This window comes from Micromesistius poutassou, assembly GCF_964030765.1.
Source record: "Micromesistius poutassou genome assembly, chromosome: 10".
Classification (NCBI taxonomy): domain Eukaryota; kingdom Metazoa; phylum Chordata; class Actinopteri; order Gadiformes; family Gadidae; genus Micromesistius; species Micromesistius poutassou.
The window spans coordinates 7,043,614-7,058,337 of NC_140280.1; the positions used below are offsets into that span (position 1 = coordinate 7,043,614).

The window sequence follows — 14,724 nt, forward strand, 5'->3', positions numbered from 1 at the left end:
AATACAATAGGTTTCCTACGGATTCCGTAGGACCCCTAATGAAAGCGATTGGCAAATGGTTATCACAATGAAAATACATTGAAGTTGCTGTCTAAGGGCTGGAATAGACTTGCTGCTAATAATGCCCCCCTAGAGGTCAAATGTCATTAAATTATTTGGGCATCATCAGGATAGGGACATAAGACAAGGGCGAAGTTTGGTTTGGATACATGAAGGCCTTGCAGAGATATGAGCTCACTTCCTGTTTGACGTCCCCCTGAGGTCAAAGGTCACCAAATTGTTTCTGTGTCCCCAGTATGATGTCATGTACCAAGTTTGGCTATGATATGTTAAAGAGTTGCTGAGAACAGGCTTACTTCCTGTTTGGCGGCTTCGCCTTCAAGTTTGATTGGCTGTCACGGCCAAACGGTTTTTTGAAAACAGAATTCGAAAATGCTTGACAAAAATTGACACATGTGTTCAGCTTGGTCTGAAGATCATATATGGCTTGGATGGTTTCATGAAGATTCGACAGAATTTGTGTTCTGTGGATATGTACTATTCATTTTCACAACTTTCAACTTGGCGGCCAAATTCTTATGTTTCCATGAAAAATAATTTATGTGCTATATGGGGAGGTCTGACAGTATCACCAGACATTGAACATTTGTTTGAAATATACTCGTGAAGAGAGAGGAGTTAAAACACATATTCATTAATTACAGTGCCCCCTAGAGGTCAAAGGTCACCAAATTCATTGAGTGTCCCCAGGATGATGTCATGGGTCTATGTACCAAGTGTGGCAGACGCCAGGGAGGAGTGAGGGGAGGCTTAATTGAACGGGGATATGTGGCAGCCTGCTAGCTCCACCCCCAAGCCATAAATGGACTTCCTCCCCTTAACGACCCAAACCTGGAGTGCTGGGTGGTTAAAAGGGAAGGGATAGGCTAGGTATCGGAAAGAAGAGGGGTGTCTGTGTGAGCCTCTGAGGAGAGGGGTGTCTGTGTGAGCATCTGTGGGGAGAGTTAGCCGCCAAGAAGCTAACACCGTGTGCCCTGGATAGTGAGATTAGGAGAACTGAATTGGACTACTGTGTACCGACCGCTTGTATTGAGAACTCTTCTGGAGCAGAACCCTGGACTGAACATTTTGATTATGGATTATGGAACACTTGGGTAAATAAAAAACCCCTGGACGTTATATTGCTGTGTGTGTGTTTGTTCTTTTCAAATTGACTTGGTGGAGTGGAAACCCCACACCCACGGGCCTGCTACACAAGTTTGGTTATGATATGTCAAAGGGCTGCTGAGAAATTGGCTTACTTCCTGTTTGGCGGCTTCGTGATCGAATTTGATTAGCTGTTGGCTAGACAGATCATGTGTATGGCAGCAGCAATCAAGGAAATTCAGAAGAAAAATGTAGCTTCCTCAAAAAAAAAGTAGTTCCTCAAAACCCCAAATAAGCATGGGAACCACTGTTCCAAGTGTTTCTGTCTCGCTGTGGTAGCACCGTCTGTATGGATCTCTCAATGGATTATATTATTTAGTGTTTACCTCTAGCACAAAATAAAACAAGAAATAAATTATGCCTGAAGTTGACAACATTCAGTGCTATTAATATTTATCTTTTGTGTTGCAGGGCACACAAAGATAATTGATTCATCATTGCGTGTATTTTTTGTGCTTGTTAAGTGAAACTACTAAAGGGAATTCAAATCTATGTATTTGAAAGGAGCTGGTAGAGGTTAGGGCGTCTTGCTCACGGATGACTACAGGTTAGGCTGCATACTATGAAGGTATTATTGTAGCAAAAGTCTTCAGCATGCGTACACTAAAGTCACAAATGTGTAACAGTAAAGTTGAAGTCGTAAATATTTATGTTGCATGTGTACACTAAAGTTCATGTCATATTAATCATTAAACAGTGGTATCCATGATAACTTAGACCTACAGCCTAAGCTGTAGGTCACCCAACAGCTTAGGCTGTGGACATTGGGGAATCTGACCCAGTACCTGCCGACTGGGCTTTGATCCGCTCCTAGGCACGATCCTGGTGGATTCCGCAACAACACCTTCTGGCGAAAAACTCCCCATCTTTCTTCCTGTGCAGTACCTGCAGCTGTTCCCAGGCACATGTAATATCACCTGGATGTTAAACACCAAACGCCCTCAGGCAGGCTCCGGATAATGGGCCAAGACGGGCTCTTCCACACCCCATGGTTTCCCATCGATTTCCCCACCACCCTGAATGACATACGGTGAATATCTCCAGAACCCATTGTTTCATTTTGACTTTTGACCCCTCTATTGAAAGGTCAGGGTTAATATAATTTGAATGACACCAACCCTTACCATAAAGGCTGTGTGTTCTGATTGAAGACATCGAAGGCAATAGACCTATTTCCTATGTAAGAACCTGGGCCACTGTACGTTAACCCTATTTAAATAATGGGTGGACTCAAATTGGCTCTCAGATACTGGATTATCCGTTCATGGTGGTTTTATGCGATCAAACACAACTTTGATGAAAAAGCAAATCATAATTTGCATCATCAAGATCAAATTACGTTTGTTTTGATGGTCTTGGGTGCTAGATGGGTGCTTAGAGATAAGAGACAGCAGAGAGAGGGGTCGTGTTTCCCGAAGCTCCGCTAGACAGTGGCAAAAACTAATTAATTCATCGTTCAGGTCTACTTTATTTTATTTTATTTCATGATCATAATACTTAAGAATATATAGTTTGTTTCTGTCAACCTCAATTGCTCGATTCAACAATACTTTTTGGCACTTTGACTACCGGATCAGACCGCAGCAAAAGCCTTGGACTTTCCTATCGCCAACATGCCTCTGTACTCGGATGTCTCAGGCTGAGACTGGGAAATGCACAGACTGCACCAAACTGCAACAGACAGTGGCTCTATTTGAAACAAGGCTAGCAGCATTAGAAAAATGCAAAGGACTCCTCCAGGATACAGTGCCGATGGGTGAGTTTGCTGAGCTAGCTCAGACAAATACACAACAGGATGATCAAAGCTACACTGTATCCTTCCCAAAGCTGGACAAGAGAGAGACAATTCCAACTGCCTCTCATTGGCACAGAGTCGGCGCTAAGCCCAAACAACATTCCAAAGTGAATCAACAAGTTCACTCAACGCCAATGCTTCCCAAAGCTAAAATCAGCCGGATTAGCCAATCGCTGAAGTTTACCATGCCGCTGAAGAACCGGTTCCTGCGGAACGAACGCAGTCCACGAACGCGCCTGCCACCCATGCACCCCTAAGCCCCGAGATGCGTCCAGACGGATGGTGTGGACAACCATCCGTCTGGATGGTTGTCCATCTTACAGAAAGCAGATGAACCAGACACTCTGATTGTAGGAGACTCAACCATAAAGGATATAACCGGTAAGAAGATCAAAACATGCTACTTCCCAGATGTGATGGTTAGTGATGTCAACCAGAAACTAACCACAATTATATTGGAAAACCCCAAAATCTCACAGGTTATTGTGCATGCAGGACTTAATGATATTCGAAGAGAACAGTCAGAACTTCTGAAGAGGGATTTCACTGAACTATTGGACATACTGGACAAATTACACGTTAGGTCATTCATCAGTGGACCCATACCAGCAGTTGACAGGGGAATAAACAGATTCAGTCGTCTACTTGCACTGAATACATGGCTTTCAAGAGTCTGCAATGAAAGAGGAAGGGGCTTTATTGACAATTTCAACTTGTTCTGGGGGCGCAAATATCTTTTCAGAGCAGATGGCCTACACCCAAACAGGTTAGGCTCAAAACTGTTAAGGGACAATCTTCTCTTCTCACTCTCCCACCATGAGAAGAAGCGAGACTACAGCCTCCCCCACACATCTACTGTCCCACTATCTGACACACAGATAGCAGACAGACCACAGACCTTGAAGAGAGACAACAGCCTGCCCGACACCATCGACGCCATGCCTCCCCCCTTTGCCTTTGACCTCCAGCTGTCCCCCATTGATGATGACCACCAGCCTCATCTCTCCCATAGCCACAACGACAACTCCAGTTCCACTGTCTCCTCCCTTTATGATTTTCCAGATGAATTTAAGAAACTGAGAAATTGAGCAAGTCAAAGACTGGATGTGGCAAAATTTCCTTCAACTAAATGAGGACAAAACCAAGATAATTGTATTTGGTGCTAAAACCGAAAGGCTTAAAGTTACCCAACACCTTCAATCTCTGTCCCTGAAAACCTCAATCAAAGCCAGAAATCTAGGGGTTATCATGGATTCAGATTTACATTTTGACAGTCACATTAAATCAGTTACAAAATCTGCATATTATCACCTTAAAAACATAGCAAGACTTAGAGGGCCCATGTCTACCGAAGACTTACAAACACTTGTACATGCCTTTATCACTAGCAAGCTTGATTACTGCAATGGTCTCCTTACAGGTCTCCCAAAAAAAACTCTAAGGCAACTACAGCTTGTTCAGAATGCTGCTGCTAGAGTTCTAACAAAGACCAAAAAATTTGAACATATTACACCAATTCTTAAATCATTACATTGGCTCCCTGTATGTCAGAGAATTGATTTTAAAATCATGTTACTAACCTATAAATCCCTACATGGTTTAGGGCCAAAATATTTAACTGATATGCTTCCACTACATAAGCCTTCTAGGCCACTAAGATCCTCTGAGACCAATCTGTTAATTATCCCCAGAGTCAACACGAAACAGGGGGAAGCAGGATTTAGTTACTATGCAACAAATAGCTGGAATAAACTCCCTGAGGATTTAAGACTTGCCCCAACTCTGACAGCTTTTAAAACAAGACTGAAGACTTTTATGTTTGCTTTAGCTTTCTGCTAAATCTTAAATCTACAATGCTTCTATTTTATTTATTTATTTATTATTTTATTTTATTAGTAACTTTGCCTTTATTTTCTCACTTTCTAAAATGCATTTTTTTTTAACTCTGCCTTTCTAAAATGTTTTTTTTGCCTTTATTTTCTATCTATTTTACTTTTTACTTAACTATTATTTTCTTTTATTGTATGGCAATGTTTATATGTGAAGCACTTTGAGTCTGCCTTGTGTATGAAAAGTGCTATATAAATAAATTTGCCTTGCCTTGCCTAGATCGATCGAATGGTCCATTAGTCACAATACAAACCACCCCTAGGTGGTTTATACCTGTGTGTGTGTGTGTGTGTGTGTGTGTGTGTGCGTGTGCGCGTGCGTGCGCAAGTTGGGCAGGGTTGGGTGAAGGCTGCATCACGCTATTGGATGGAATTGAATGGTCCCTTAGCGCTAACTGGCCACTTCAAACTCCACCCAACATCAGGAGTGGAGAGGATAAATACCCTCTGCATACTGGCTTTGCATCAGTCCCATGCTGTTAGTGAGGGGAAGTTGTTGTGCCTGAACAGAAATTATTAAAAGAAAGAGGTGGACTTTGCAGCAGTGACACAAAGCAGCGAAAGGCGTTACGTTTTTGAAACATTGTTGTATTTTTCTGCAGAAAACCGAGTACATCATGGAGAATAAGGAATCAAAAAGAGGAACGGCTGAATTTGTCAAAACAACTCTGTTCAAACAGGAGTCTGGTGGCATCATACACAGAATCCCTTCCCTGCTCTACCTGCCTGGAAGCCGCACATACCTGGCCTTTGCAGAGAAGAGGACTTCATTTCACGACGAAGACACAAAATGTCTTGTGATCAGACGGATGACTACAACTGTCGACCCTCCACAGGTACATGGTTGATATGGCAAGAGCCTTTCTATGACCCCTTGCTATGCATTTATAACCCGATATTTAAACATTACAGTTATAGAGTGTTTCTCAACTGGTGGGTCGCGACCCATAAGTAAGTGGGGAGGGCCTAATTACGAATGACACTTGTTGGTCCTGAACCGATGATATGGTTTCCTTCCCTAGTGGTCCCCCTCCAAGGAGCTGTATGAGGAGCTGAAGATCGCCCAGCTCCCAAACCACCGCAACATGAACCCCTGTCCCGTGTACGACAGCAAGACCCAGACCGTCTTCCTGTTCTACATCAGCGTCCTGGGGCACGTCACCGAGCTTACTCAGATCCAAGAGAAGAGGAACCAGGCGCGGCTGTGCTGCGTCTCCAGCAGCGACCAGGGGGCCACGTGGGGGGTCCCTAAGGACCTGACGGCGAGCCTGTTCGGGGATATCCTTCCCAGCGTGTCCACGTTCGCTGTGGGACCCGGCCACGGCATCCAGCTGGAAAGCGGGCGCCTGGTGGTGCCGGCGTACGCCTACATAGGCGCGGACCCGCAGGTCTTCTCCATCCACAGCGACGACGGGGGGAGCCGGTGGCAGATGGGCCAAATGCTGGGCTCGTGGTCCAACGAGTGCGAGATGGCGGAGGTGATCGACGGCGAGAACAGCGTCCTGTGCTGCACCGTCCGCACCACGGGGTCACGGCGGGTGGAGGCGCAGAGCACAGACGGCGGCCACACTTTCCACACATCCCCGGAGACGTCGATGCTTGTCGAGACGGGCGACGGTTGCGAGGGCAGCATCGTCGCCTTTCCCGCCCCGAACCAACCAGAGGGTGCGGTCAGGCAGACCTGGCTGGCGTTCAGCCACCCCACCAGTGCGAACGACAGGCGGGACCTGGGAGTGTCTTTGAACCGCGCCCCCCTGCAGTACCAGTGGGGCCCGCCGACGGTGATCCACAGTGGGCCCAGCGGCTACTCAGACCTGGCCTACAACCAGGACGACCGCAGCTTCTCCTGTCTGCTAGAGTGCGGGAAGCAAAGCGAACTCGAACAGATCGCCTTCATGTCTTTCACGCTGGATGAAATCATGCAGACCTCCAGCGATGAGATTTGAATTTGTAAATGAAATTATGTCTTTCGCTGAAGTTGAGCCAGTGAAAAATCATGAAAATAAAAATATTGTTCTTTGAACTATTTTTCCGTTTTGTCAATCCTTTCAGCAGCAGTATTAGTCAGCAAAAACACTTTAGCACAACTAGCTTCGGTCATATCCTGTCACCCATACTAAGACAGATCAACCAGCAGTGCATGCTCCTTGTTTAGCGGGTTTTAAATGAAGTTCAACTTCTCCATAGATCTGGGAGGCTTTGATTGGATACCACATACAGTTACATCTCTCTGGCTGCTTATCTGTACTGCAGCCGCTGGGATGACATTACAGGTCCCCTACTTTACCAACAGATGTGTAGTTAATAAGCCATTATTGCCATTACAAGCCTTTTCAAAATCGACACAATGATGTCACAAGTGGTAGTTTCCACCCAGAGGCATGACCGATCCATCAGCCTGTTTAGATAGAAAATTGCTTTCTCCCATATAGGAATAGTTCATATTAAAAACTACACCAAGTAGAGTACAATCAAAACAAAAAACAAAAATATAAAAAAGTTTAGCCAAATTTTGTGCGTGTGATGCATCTTCACTTGGGATTCTCATCTGTAAAGGCATAAACAAAGGGGGTGGAAAGCCATAAAAGTTTCTACCATGTTGTTCATCCTGCGATCTGTTTGCCAGTCATGTCAAGGCCAAGAAGATTTCAAACGTCTGAACCAATCAAGGTTGCCATCGCTCGAGTTCATGTTGGTTCTGAAAACCCATTTCCTATTTTACATACCATATTATTAGAACCCTCTTTATTCTGTGGACAACATCATCATAGTATTATTTTATACATGACACATTAAGGAAGAAATGGTTATTTGCACAATATTGGAAGCAGAACGTTGCAAAGGACATTTTCTCTGTGTAAGCAGCTTAAAAGAAGCAAAGATTCCTTCTGTTGGTCTCTAGTTGGTCACATGATCCTCAGGCTCGCCTCCTTCTTGGAATGAGGTTTGTTTCCCTGCAGCGTGTCAATTCAACCGTTGGACTGTGAAGTCATTGGGTTATAAACTGCCATTATAAAAAAAAGAGGAAGCCATATTTATAAGTGTTTAGGGAGATACGCTCAAGTGGTGAAAGAGACAATCATGGTTAAATGCGAAGTAAGCCATGTGAGGAACAATGATAAAACACAACTCTGAGCTGCACCCATTTTTTTAAATTAAAAAACAGTTGCCACATTGACAAGTTGACAACATTCAGTGCTATTAATATTTATCTTTTGTGTTGCAGGGCACACAAAGACAATTGATTCATCATTGCGTGTATTTTTTGTGCTTGTTAAGTGAAACTACTAAAGGGAATTCAAATCTATGTATTTCTAAGGAGCTGGTAGAGGTTAGGGCGTCTTGCTCACGGATGACTACAGGTTAGGCTGCATACCTTCAGAATCTATCCCATATCCCTTCAGGCAGGGGATCGAACACCCGGCCATGACTTAACCCTTATGTCACCATGGGAGAGCACACACTGATTAACCTTTGGGTCAAACTATAGTAGCTAGTGGGACTCCTCCATGGCGGTCCTGGAGTGGTCAGGGAGCCGTTGCTGTACATGCTCGCAAAGGTTGCAAATCCTGTGACCTTCGACCCTTGACTCTTTGCCAGAGTCATAACCAGGAAATGATTAGCCTCTTGAGACCGTCTAGCCTAGATGGTCTCAAGAGGCTTTGTGATTGTGAAACGTTACCTTCACTACCCTAGATGATCTAGGGATCATACCCTAGATGATTTAGGGTAGTGAAGGCAGTGTGCGAAATACGGTGGGGTCCGGGGGGGCTGGGCAAAAAAAAAATATATATATATATATATTTTATTGTCACTAATGGTAATTTAAATGTGTTTAAGCTCACCATGTCCAGTATTCAGAATTTTAAACATTTATTCACAAATATGTTCTATTTTTTGCCAAGCGGCCAGCCAGTCCTGTGCGCGTATGCAAATTAGCCATGTGCGCCAAACATAAGAAGGGCCCTATCTTGCGCCCGGCGCAATTGACTTTCTACACCGACGCATGTGTCGTTGCTAGTTTGCACCCGGCGCAAAGCTGATTTTCCCCCGCAGCAACCAGGCACCACTACACTTGCATGTTAAATATGATGATGTCAAAGATTATGCATACGTGTGAAACTGCATAGAAATAGCGTGTGGATTGTGGAAACATTTTTTTTTCCATAGGGCTGCATGAATGAACATGAATGAAGTATAGTAAGCTATGCCATGCGTTAAAATAATTATAATAATAATAATAATAATAATAATAATAATAATAACAATACATTCGAGAAAGTATATTCCAGGCTTCCAAAACAAAATCTAGTTTTAGGGTAAATGATTGGTTAAATGATTTGGGAAAGAACAGCTGATACAGCGGTAAATTGTAGGCCTACTTTTAAATCAATGCATCTGCAAACATCGTACAGCAAACACATATGTTCTTGACAAAGACATCGTGTACAAGCCCATTACTTTTAGGATTGATGAGTATTTGATCGTGAGAAAACATAGTTTTACCGCGAGTGAGTGTTTAAAATAATGAATGAATGCGGGTGATGCTTGGTGCACGTGTGTGCACGCCCATCTGTCTAAACACACGCAAATTAAACACGTAAGTGTATGAGAAGGACATCGAGTCAGTCGACCTGCGATAAGCAGCTGATTCTGAACGAACTCGTCTTCGAGATGGACGTGTTCTAACGCATTTTTAATCAATGAAATGTTAACACAACAGTATATATCTGACCATTTAATTTTCGGGGAATTTTAGGGGAAGCCGAGCTTCCCTTGCAGTCGAGAAGTCTCCACTACGAAAGAATGCAATGTATCCAACTAGCGGGATCTAAACAAACTAAGCAAATTACTACAATGCAGAAGTAGTGGAGAATGGCGAAACACAGCAACTCTAGCCTACTCTCAACCAAAATAAAACTAATCGCAAACCTAAGTTAGGTTACTTTTTAGCAGGATGGAAGTGATGCTGATGCGGCTCTCAGCTGTGCCAGAGCGTTCACAGTTGCTAGGGAGACCACCTGCCGTCGCCGCCCGGTGCAGCAGTGTGAACTGCCCCGTTTTTAGAACGTCTCAGCCCGTCTCGCCGCAAGGAGTCGCAAGGAGTTGCGAGTTGCAAGCAGTTGCGTCGCAAATCTTTGGTCTGAACTGGGCTTAAATGTTGACTGTGGGGGGGGGGGGGGGCGATCGTGATTGTTGACGGGGGGGACGGACCGACCGACGATCGGGATTGACGGGGGGGACGGGGGGGGGACGCGTGTTTTGTTTTTTTGGCCGTGAGAAATTGGATGTGTGGCGTGTGTAAGCAGGCAAAAACGTGTGTCACATGGTGCACCGTGCAAGTTGGCAGCTCTGAAATGTATAAATCAAATTACGTGTGAGCCAGAGGGAACCAAGCTCCCAAAAAGGCAACAAAGTCAAAAAACTGAGGGGGTCTCTCATATATCTGAAGGTGTCTGCCATATTTGGCATTGTAATTTCATCTTAAACAACGCTCATTATCCATCCCCGTGCGGTCTTAACTATTATTAAATAATAATGATAAAAATATATATAAATATATATAAAAACAGATTTTAAAAAGATATTTAAAAAATATGGGAAAAAAATTATATAAAAAAAGATCTAAAAAAAATTATAAAAAAAAAAATTCTCAAAAGAAAAATTATATAAAAAAAATTCCGAAAAAAAAATTATATAAAAAAATTATCCAAAAAAAAAATTATATATAAAAAGAATTATCAAAAAAAAATTATAAATTAAAAAAATAATAATAAAAAAAATTGGACCTGCGCACAAATGTTTTTTTTTGGACCTGCGCGCGCATCTTTTTTTTTGGACCTGCACGAGCATCTTTTTTTGGACCTGCGCGCGCATCTTTTTTTGGACCTGCGCGCGCATCTTTTTTTTGAACAGGCGCATCTTTTTTGGACCTGCGCGCGCATCTTTTTTTTGAACATGCGCATCTTTTTTTGGACCTGCATGTCCAAAAAAAGATGCGCGTGCGCATGTCCAAAAAAACGATGCGCGCGCATCTTATTTTTTTTTTATTTATTATTTTTTTTTATATTATTTTTTTTTATATTATTTTTTTAATATAATTTTTTTTCAGATTTTTTTTAATATACATTTTTATTATTATTTTTTAACTGTCTTCTAAATTAAGGAAATTATACAGGGAAACGAATAAACCATTACACGCCACAAGTGAACTTAATAAGCGATCGAAATACTATTTTCAACCACCGCCTCTTTCCCTTGACATTTAGTTTTCACCTGACAAATGCGACCGATGTAATTAAGGCAACCCGGTCTCACAGGAATCCGTGAAATGAGTCAGTCTACGTGACGTATAGTAGGCTAGCCTATATTTTAATCTAACATCTTTAATGGTAAGAGACTGCACGGGGATGGATGAGTGTTGTTTAAGAGGAAATTACAATGCCAATTATAGCTGCTGCACAGCAATGGGTCGGGTCCGGGCTAATTTTGGCAAATTCTGAGCAACAAACAGGAGAATAGGAAGACAGGACAGTTGACCTTATAATGTTCAATTTGCACCAGTTGAGGATTGAACCCACAACCTCTGGAACCAAAGACCATTGTCTATCGCACTGAGCTAATTAAAAAAACAGTAAAAAGAAAAATCAGTTTTTGAGGTAAAATTCTGATATGTATTTGTCAAACATCTACTATGAGTCTAAGATGTTAGGAGCCTTCGCACATGGTCCAGTCCAAGCTATTTGGATTTTTAAATTTAGAGGCTTGCTGTGATGCCACCATCAGTACAACTGTCATGTGTTTCATGTTGAGGACATCTGACATTTTGATCTGTCATCATCATCATCATCATCACCACCCTTGCTGGGTCTCGAACTCACAATTCAGAACATTTTGTTGTTTTGTTTCGGAGTGCCAGCCCATAATGATTTTTTGAAAAAGGGGTGCCATTCCGAACCTGAAAAAAAGTCTGCCTTTGAAGGGATTACGGTAGTGGGACCTCTGTGAATTAACATAAAATACATTTGTTGTGGTAGTATAGTGGTTAGCGTGTCTGCCTCTGGCGCAGGGGAGCAGGGTTTGATCCCCGGAGGGGACGATTTCTTTCATTTAGTTTTTTAGCCTCTACCTGCTTCTTTTTACTAAACTTAACCAACTCCTTTCTACATTGCCTAAACCCAAGCAAAGCGGAAATTCGGAATGACGGACCTTCAGAAATCTTCGGATTGGCGGACCGTCGGAATGGCAGCCCTTCGGAATGGGGATCGCTCCCCATACAAGAATGGGACATGAGTTATTCAGTTATGGAGCAAATCAATCATTTAATATCTTTTAATAACAAATCCCCAACATCTCCATGCTGTCTAGATGCAATATGTGTATTTTCAGATTTTTGTCTTGATAACTGCTTTTTTTTTTTTAAACAGTGGTTTCAAATCTGCCTGCATGACAGTGAATGGCTTACTCAATTTGTGAAGTTACTGTTGAGTTGCCACTTGGCAATTAGCTAACAGAGTAATGTATTCTTAAAAAGGGGAATCTGGTTCTTGTAGCAAATGGACACCACTACACAATAATTACAATTACAACTTGTCATTTTGAATTTTGCATTATAGTCTTTATTTCCAAAGTAATGAATCAAACAAACAAAAAAACAAACAAAGTGTACTTCAAATGCACTCAGACGATCAGATCAGCTAATTTGTCAGCTGAACTGAATCTTTCATCACTGCATATGGGATTCAAGATTCAGGGTCCACCACAAATCTAGCTAAATCTGGCTAGATAGTAGAGTGGGAGTGAGTGTGGGATAATCCAATCCACACCAGTTTAGTTTTCTTTTCAGTTTGGTTTTAGCATGATTTGGCAGTTTGGCACCATTTGTAATGGTTTGGTTTGGTTTTGTTCAGCATGGATTGGCTTGTTTTCAACAGGTTTCAACATGATGTAGCATGGATTTGGCACCATGTAGCATGGTTTGGAAAGTCAAGTGTTAGCCTAGTAGGATAGTGAGAAAAAGTCAGCAGGTTTTGACACCATTTAGCATGGTTTGGAAAGTCAGGGGTTAGTCTGATAGGAATTTAAGAGAAAGTCAGGGGTTAGCCTGGTAGAAGGGTAACTTCAGAAGAAGTACTGAAAACTGCATCCAGTCAATGAGGTACCTGTTGGCGATAGCATGAAAAACAGTTCAATTAAGGTCTATGTGTAAGAAAAGTTCAGATCTATACACTTAGAAAAATGTAATTGAAATTGCATTGTGAAAACTGTAATATGTTGGCAGTACGGCCAAATGAACATTTTGCACAGCTTTTATATAAATATGATCAATGAGAGTGCCATCCTCAGTGGTAACATTCTTAACATGTTGTCTGTAACCATATTTGCTCATCATATTCAGAATTGATGATGAAGTTAGAATATTATCATTGAAGTCTCCCATTATGATTTTACCACCTTCTTCCTTCTCCAAATCATTGATAAGACATGTTAAGTTCCTCTTGAACATTCTTATTGGGTATGTGCTTGGTCTGTATAAAAGAACAACATTCAATTCATTATCAGGGAACTTGATATATAAACATTCAATGTTGCAAACTGGATAACTGGCCTGTGCTTTCACATTTGCTCTGCAGTATGCACCTACACCACCGCTGGATTGTTGTTTTAATTGAGAAAGCACATTGTTACTGTTGTCATAACTGCTGAACCTTGGTCTATGATGTAATACAAACCCAGGGATTTGTAGTGGATCAGTGTTTTCATCTGCGTGCAACCATGTTTCTGTAACGGGACCGAGCGGGGTCGTTTACACAAACTGTGGGCTTGGCCAAGAAAGCAGAGGCAGTAGTAGCTTCAGACAAGGTTTTAATAAATTAAGGCTTGAACAATTTGTTCAAGCGGTTGAAGGTCCAAAAAGCATGAAAAATGCAAAAAAATAAGGAAAAGGAATTTAAACAAAGAAATTACAAACAAAAAGTAATTAACTCTAAAACTTACACAGTTCATTACCTCTGCATAAAATTCAATTAAATCTCAGAGGTGTCACCCACTGGCCACTGCCAGACCCTAACCCGAACCAACATGCAACAAAAACCAGGGGAGACATATACAAGGCGGCCAGCACCATTAACAATAGACAGGGAAACATTCAACAATCAACTGTGACACCAACAACAAAACAAACTCTGAGACCAACCACATACCTTGCACCTGCCCTTATAAACATTACAATATTAGTTGACGTTCAGTTAATTAAACATACAGAAGAAATTTGCCACAGACGGCTTGATCACGGCCGATTCCCCGTGGAACTCCCCCCATAGTCAATTCGCTGTTGGTCCGGACTTAGTTCCGCCCGGAACCAATATCCGCGTCCCTGATTCTCTTCGGCATCCTTTGCCCGTCGACGCCGGAGCCACACAAGAACCCACAGGTGTTAATCTCCTATCTATTTCGCTACGTAAGCGTGGCGCCCTACTTACTCACGAAAATAAATATGTGCGAAATGCATTGAGGTAACTTAATTGTTTTTGTCATTCTTATAACCAGTTAAAAATGTCCATTGACGTTGTGCAAACACTCGCAACGTAAAGTGCCACTCTTTGTGTGTTATCAGTATAAATGTCACCATCCATGTATGTAGTGCGTGCGTGCATGTGAATGTAAACAGCTGACCGGGAGGCCAGACGAGTGCCGAGCCGGCACTTCTCCTGTGCGGTCCTCTGGACCGTCACACCCCCCCCCACCTCTGGTCTCACGCCGGCAGGCGGGAGAGGAAGTCGGCGGTGGTGTTGTCTCGTCCAGGAACGTGACTGATGGAGAACCGGTATGGCT

General features: G+C 42.6%; 1 pseudogene across 1 annotated transcript; it reads left to right on the forward strand.

Annotated features, from left to right (window-relative positions):
* The first annotated feature begins 5,257 nt into the window (after positions 1-5,257).
* Positions 5,258-6,836, forward strand: LOC311353908 (sialidase-3 pseudogene; annotated as a pseudogene). The gene is made up of 3 exons: positions 5,258-5,368; positions 5,493-5,726; positions 5,913-6,836. The product of its transcript is annotated as a sialidase-3 pseudogene (transcript).
* Positions 6,837-14,724: the final 7,888 nt, after the last annotated feature.